Here is an 8,419-nt window from a genome sequence, read left to right on the forward strand (position 1 = left end):
AGAAATATCCAATTGATTCAAAACTTACATACATGACAGTACAAATATCTTAATAAATTCAACAGTTGGATTGTTAAAATTTTAATTGTATAAAAAATTACGAAAGATGTTAAATCACTTTAATTTTACATTAGTGTAAGTAGATCTCTCTTTAATAAAAAATATAAATTTGTAAGGCTATAGTAACAGTTTAATGGGATTATATTTGATTCACCGGTAGTGCATAAGTTCTACACACCATCACTTAACTACAAATTATCACTGAAAAATTAAGTAAATATAATTAAAAGCTTATCTAATTATTATTTTTATAATTTTTCTTCTCCTCCCATGTATAGACACAAAAATAATAAGTTTCTACCATTCACGTATGATTTTACCTTTTATCTCTTAATCTCATTTTAGATGATTATAGAGTTTACTTTTAGTATTCTGAATCTTCATCAAGCAAAAACTATCCCATTCCAAAAATAGAATGGTGTGAATGTCAAAGTTAAAGCAAACACCTTGAACTCACCATTACATTGAGATTGTGGGTGAGATCTTTCATCCCTTTCACTTTAGTCTTGCAGTAATAGTGAGATTTTGGAATTTAGTGAATTGTAAAACTTTATCAATAGGAGAAAAAAATTATAAAAAAGAAAATTAAGGTTAATTTTTAATTATGTTTAATTAATTTTTTAAATATTTATTAAAAAAGTGTTTGACATTATTTATTTTTCTCATTAATGAAATAACAAGTCATCATTAAGTGATGATATATAAAACTTATATACCATCTATTGAATAGTATGAAAATAGTTTGGAGGAGTTAATTTGTTGAGAAAGTAGTTAAGTAGTTAAATCAGTTACTTAAGCTCTTTGCTTAGTTTATAAAATCAAGTTTATGCACATTGTAATGGATGATCTGGTTCAATACACAAATGAGCTTCTTCTCAATTTTCTAGTTATTGGTTCGTTTCTCTATTTCGTTTCTGTTTTGCCTGTTATCTCTGGTTACCTTCCTCGCGGCTATTGTCGAATCATTGACATTTTTACATGGTATCAGAGTTATTGTTTTTCGGCCGGTTGATCTATGATTACTCATTTTTATGGATCCACCATCAATTCTCGTTGTTACTCAGGTCAGTCCGTCTTTTACAAACAAGAAAATCAGTGTTTGCCTTAATGATCATAATTTTCTTCTCTGGAAGCAACGTGTTGTTTACGATTCATGGTAAAGGTCTGGAAGGTTTTCTTGATGTGATCTAGGTTGCACCACCGTGAGTCATCATGTTCGCCACAATAGAGGCAAATTTCAATCCCAATTTTCATAGGCACAAGAAGTAGGATTGCGCTCTTGCTTCTTGGTTGTTGTCCACCATCAGTCCTCATATCTTGCCCAGATTGGTTGGTGCTGAGACTTCTCATTTCATCTAGAGTACATTATTGAGGTTGTTTTCCACCAGTACAACCGCCAAAGTCATGCATCTCCACTGTCAGTTGCGTGTCATGAAGAGAGTTGATCTCTCGATATGTGATTATATCACAAAAATCAAAGAAGTATATGACACAGTAGCTGCTTGTGGAAATGCCACAACTGAAGTTGAGCAAATTGCCACAATCTTAAACGGTTTACCATCTAAGTATGATTCATTTGTGGCTATTATAACTTAATGTAAGGAACCCTATGATCTTGAAAGTGTGATTTTTGATCTTATGGATGTTGAATCAAGGCTAGGAGATTCTTTGCGTGTTCCTCTGAGCATCAACAATGCTCAGTTTTTTGTGAACAATTTTGATCGTTCATCAGGTAATACTCCTTACTTGTCTGGTTGTAGCTATGTACAACAACGCGTGCCTCATGCTTCGAGTAGTTATGCAAGTAGAAGATGGGTTTAATACAACAATCGATTGCAATGCCAACTATGTGGCAAACTTGGACATCTTGTAGATCTATGCTTCTATCATTTGATCAAAACTTTGCTGGGGTGATAGCTCAAGCCTATGGTCTTAGGCTTGTTTCAGTTGCCGGAGTTAACTCATGTGCCTTTTCTGAGGCTACAAAACAATCAAACTTTTCTTTTAAGGGTTATTGTCTGTATGTAACAGCCCAATTTTGGGTCTAGTCGGAACAGTAGTTTTGGGACCACAAATCTGACGAGAAAAAAATTATTTTAAAATTTTGACATGAGTTGCATTATGATAGGAAGGTTGCATGAAAATATAGATATAAAAATTTTATCGATTTAGTGATTAATTAAGGAAATGACCTATTTGTATAAAATGTAGAAATTGAATTCTAGAAACTAGAAGGGTTAAATAGCTATGAAATTCAAAACTAGAGGTCCTTATATGGTAAATAGACTATCAATCAAAAGATGGTAGATTTTTATGGATGAATCATCCATGGAATTTGAGAAAAGAAAAGAACTAAATTGGAATTTGGGGAAATTAAAAGATGATAATTAATTATATGAACATATCATCTTTTCTATCATCTTCTTCCCCAAAATTTACATGGAAACCCTAGGAGAGAGAAAAGAGACTTTCTTGGCATAAATTGGTAAGTAATCATGTCCCGTTTTTAATAAATTTTATATTTTTGAGATCGAGATAACATGTTCTCTCTATTTTGAGGATTTATTTGAAAAGTTATCAAGGTATGAAAATTGTGCCATGGATGAACATGCTGAAAATTGAAAATTTATGGTAGAAAATAAAAAGGTTGTTAGTAAATAAACAACTTTACATAGTGATTTTGGGTGAAATTGAGATTTAGGGACTAAATGGTAAAGTTGTGAAATTCAAAGGAAAATTCTGATTTTTATGAAATCTATGGACTGTTATAGACACATATGAATTTCGTTTAGGCTTGAAAAGGGGATTGAATTGCATGAATTTTATTTTTCGAGCCTAGGGACGAAATAGGAATTAATGAAAAGTTTAGGGGTAAAAATATAATTTTTCCAAAGAGTGATTTTTGAACTAAATTGAATAATGTGAATGTTAAATAAGTTAAATGTGTTGTTATAAATCAAGAAAGACGAGAAATTGACCGTGATCGATAAAAAAAGAAAAGTGAGAAAAAGTGAAAAATTATGAAAGAGTACATTCAACAACAAAACAGTTTAGACAACAACAGTTGTGTGACTTTGAAAAATCACCAAAAATGGTGGAAATTGAATTGGAGGCTGAATAATATATGAAATTAAATCTGGAAGAGTCAGAATCCCCTATTCTGACTTTTCTGACTTGGAAAAATCATTAAAAATTGTACAAAAATAATTATAGGTTATAATTTATATGTTTAAAATTCTTAATGAGTCTATTTTCAAGAGAAATAAACGAAGACATCATTCTAATTCTGTACAATGACATAATTAATTTTTAGTGAAGAGATGTCGAACCTGTCGAACAATGAAATAGGGGAAACTTTAAAGAATAAACTGTACTTATTGGCTCAACCAAAAATTCTAAAACTTTTATGGTAGGAAGATATGTGAGTCTAGTTTCAGGAAAAATTAACTAATCTTAATTTGGAGCTCTGTAACTTAAGATATAAATAAATTAGTGACTCTGACACAGACAGCTTAAATTTACATATAGGAAAATAGTGATAGTATGGATAATGTTGTTTAAATATGTTATACACATTAAGGATGTGGAATGGAGAGGAGGAGGAGGAAAAACAGAGGGAAATGGAAAATTATCAAAATGCCCCTGTATCTTGGTATTTCTGAAAGCCTAGTAAGTTTGTATCACTACAATTCAAACTTTATCATTATTATGTGTTTAATTTACTAATTATGTATGGTAAGTATTTTAAGGTAAGTGTTTAGTAAAATGAAAATTTATGATTGGGTATTGAAATTGAGACTGATACTGAACTGAATTATAGAATACTAAATATTGTTTTGAGTACTAAATTGAATTGTGAAGTTACTGAATATTGTTATGTGTACTGCATTGAACTATGAAATTACTGAAGTAATGAATTACTGCACTACTGTGAAACTGATTGAAATAAGGAATTATAATTGATATTGAACTAAGATGGAAATTGTATTGTAAAATGAATTAAATACCCTATTAACTAGTCGGGCTAGTCAGATATAGTTGGCATGCCATAGAATATGGAAGAGTACGGGTTAGGGGTGTTACACCGTATGTACCTGCTAACCCTAAAACTTATTGTTCTTATGTATTTACTATGGTCTCTTCCACTAGCAGGTAAGTACAAGGGTCTTATTTGTCCATTGATGCAATTAAGACCATCGGACCTACTAATGAGCTTGGTCAAGCAGATTTAGTGACTACCATTGTACGATTTGTTTCCTCTTATTTTCCTGACTCCGGTGCTACACATTATTTAACCAATGACCTTGCTCACCTTTATGCCCGCTAACATTACTCCGGTCAAGTATGGTAATCATAAGTGATGGTACTTCTTTAAATATTTCACATATTGGTTATGTAACAACCCTAACCTATATCCGTCATCGAAATAGGGTTATGGAGTATTACCGGAGTTTACAGATCAAATATAATTGAATCGTATCATTTATTATTCATATCCAAAATCAAACATTTTCTATCATATTGTCCCTTAAATGGACCCTCGATGTCCACTTTATGAGTGAGAAGCAAATCGGGACTAAATCGAGAACTTACAGAATTTTTTACGAAATTTCAAAAATTTTCCTAGATGCAGGGGACACACGCCTGTGTGGGTAGGCCATGTGGCTCACATGGCCAAGTGATATGCCCGTGCCCTAGGCCGTGTAGGCATTCGATGTGAGGCGCACAGCCGTGTCCCAGCCCGTGTCCTTATCCGTGTAACTCTCTGACTTGTGTCACATGGCCAGCCATATGCCCGTGTGCTAGGCCGTGTGGTAAATTAAATTTTTAAAAATTAGGTGCAGGGGACACACGGCCAAACCACACGCCAGTGTGCATGGCCGTGTGTTACACACGGCTGAGACACATGCCAGTGTGCATGGCCATGTGTTACACAGGACTGAGACACATGCCCGTGTGGACAAAATAAGGTCATTTCTAAACCTTATTTCTCACCCAACTTGTCTTTCACCTACACTGAAATTTCAACATATTCACCAACCAATTCAAGGCATATAAATCAAGCTAATAATTAAGTTTTATGCATGACATGTTTGTTCATACCTTCAAGTATTTATCTTACCTTTTTAATCATATACTTACCCAAACATGATTATACCTAAAATACTAATCCAAGCATACTCACATACCAAACATAATATAACCTCATGCATATATACATTAAACATACTATCACTAGCCATTCCAATGGCTAAATATAACCAAAACATTTACATACCCTCATTTGTCAAAATTAACATATACATGCCATTATACCAAAATAAGTTTTCTATTTATACCAAAACGAGCTGGAGGAGAGTATGATGATGCTCCGACCGAACTCCAACCTTTATGAGCTTCTGAGCACTATAAAACAGAGGAAAAAAAACCAAGTAAGCATCTAATTCTTAGTAAGCTCGTATAACAGGAACTGAACTTACCAATCATGTTCATTTTAAGTAAACATATAAATAACATACATCCCAAACAAATTGGCCAAATGCCTAATCACATACACTCAAGCAAGCAAGTTAGTTATGAATTTCTAAGTACTTTTCAAGTAATAAAGATGAGCTCATCATATAAACGTTTCATGTATTTCCTGTTGAACTCAATTAAGCAAGTTAGTTATGAAACTTTTTCTCCAATTGTTAAACAAGTTATTGTTCGAGTTGTTATTACTCTTGCAACTTGGTTTGATTGCCCCATGTTCCAAATGGATGTGTATAATGCTTTTTTACAAGGGGATCTTCATGAGGAGTTGTATATGACTCTTTCATCGGGATTTCACACTCAGTGGGAGACTTATGTTTGCCGATTACGAAAGTCCCTTTATGGTTTAAAGCAAGCTTCTCGGTAATGAAATATCAAGCTCAATAGCTTTTCTCAATAATGGATTTAGTCAGAGAAAATATGACTTTTCATTGTTTACAAAGCAGAAAGGAGATAAGTTGGTGATCATGCTGATTTATGTTGATGATTTACTGATAGCAGGCAATGATAATGTATTAGTAAAGGAGCTTAAAATGATTTGACATTAGAACTTCAAGATGGAGGACTTGGCAAATCTAAATTATTTTCTTCGTATAAAGGGGATGAGATCATTAGGCAGGAATTGTTTTGAATCAGCGAAAATATACGGTAGAACTTATTTCCAATGCTGGTTTAGGTGAGGCAAATAACGTGGCCATTCATTTGGAGCAAAACCAAAAGATTACATAGGTTTCGGTTGTTAGTAATAACAGAATCCTTGAAGATGTCACTATGTATCAAATGATAGGACAATTACTCTATTTAACGCACACTAGGACAGATATCACATTTGCGATATAGCACCTCAGTCAATTTATGCAACATCCCAAGTACTGGCATTATGAAGCAACCATGCGAGTTATAAAATACATAAAAAACGAGCCAGGGTGTGGATGGATTATTTTTCCTGCTGAAGGTGATTTGTAATTGAGTGCTTATTGTGACTCGGATTGGGCACCATGTTCATTGACAAGGAGATCGATATCTAGTTTTTGTATCAAATTGAGTGATTTGTTAATCTCATAGAAATAAAAAAAAACATGGTTTCACACTCATCTGCCTAAGTCAACTATGGGAGTATGGCAACAACAATGGTTGAGTTGGTATGGTTAAATGGGCCGCGTGAAGAGTTAGGGGTCAAATGTCAAGAATCAGCAATATTATATTGTGATAGTAAAGCAGCATTGCAAATAGCCACAAATCCAGTGTTCCATGAAAGAACCAAACATATAGAAATTGATTGACATTTCATAGGAGAGAAAATTCAAAGTGGGTTGCTCTACACTAAACATGTTATGAAAAAAGAGAAATTAGCTGATATCATGACCAAAAGTTTAAGTGTACAACAACATGAATATCTTGTATCCAAATTGGGAGTTCGAAACATTTATAACTCACCAACTTGAGGGGGAGTGTAAAGAATTAGTTAGATAATTTGTTATTGAAATCAATTTGGAAGTTAAGTTTTTTTCTTTTCTCTTGTATATATGAACATAGCATTGTATGTTAATGTGATATGGAGTATAATTCTATTCATCCAATCCTTTGATTATCAATTCAACAATATATAGTATCTAAACTAATATATTTACACAAAATGGAGATAAATAGTTATAGGGTAGCTAGTTTTTTGACAAGTGATATAAAAGTGAGACATGTTATTAATTAAAATATTTATATATTAAGTATATAATATTATTAAATAAATTAAATAAATAATCTATGTTTAATATTTTTATTAAGAATTTAGACAACTACACTTTAGAATAGCATATTATGTTTATAAATAATTAATGGTTGTCTTTTGCACATTGTACTTTATGTTATAATTAAATTGTTTGTTACTAAATTAGCTAGTAGGAAATATCTATGTTATTAATAGGTATTTCATTTTATAATATTTTTTTTACAATTTCTTTTGCACTAGATTTATTTTGAAAATAGTTTTAAGATAATATTTTTTTGAAGAGAAATTCATAAGACCATACAATTGGGCGGGAATAACAAACATTCATTGTACGCGTTAAAGGACAAGCTCCATCAACACAATAAAAACTTCAGTTTCAGCATCAATAGAACATTATGGCACGTTAACAATCGGTTCTGTCACAACTCAAGCACAACATATCAGGAGTGATTGCAAGCACTTAATACAATAAGAAGATCAACCGTGGATGGTCTAAAGCGGCGGGCATAAACCTGCAAAAGAACCGAGCATCCACCAAACTAGAGGGGATGACGACAAAACCAACCCTAAAATTACTCGCAAAAGCAAGACTACATGCATAAGCAAGACTAAAAGGCGTACTTCACGAGTAGACAAAAACTTGTAAAAGTAAAGACTTGTTAAATAATGGAAAAACAAACAAAAAAAATATAAAACTTTAAGATAACACAAGTATAAATCAACTCATGAAATTATTTATTATTCGAAACTCTCAAAATAGAAGTTCTAAAATTTTAAGATAATGTCGAAAAATCTATTTAGTTTAAAATAAATTTAGTAAAAGTATAAATTTTAAAATATATTTTAAGAATATAAGTTAATACAGATTAACTTTATACACATATTTTAAAATATATAATTTAAGGAATGTAAGTTTGAAAACAACATGTCTAAATTTTTGAATTATGTATATTCTTAATATTTTGGTGGATAGTTTTATCAATTAAAACTTATTTTAAAATTTAAATTTTATTTTAATTTATATTTATCATAATATAAACATTCATGTAACCTATCAAATTTTCAAGTAAATGATTGAATATGAAATATTGACAATACTTA

This window comes from Gossypium raimondii, chromosome 4 (genome assembly GCF_025698545.1).
Source record: "Gossypium raimondii isolate GPD5lz chromosome 4, ASM2569854v1, whole genome shotgun sequence".
Lineage (NCBI taxonomy): Eukaryota > Viridiplantae > Streptophyta > Magnoliopsida > Malvales > Malvaceae > Gossypium > Gossypium raimondii.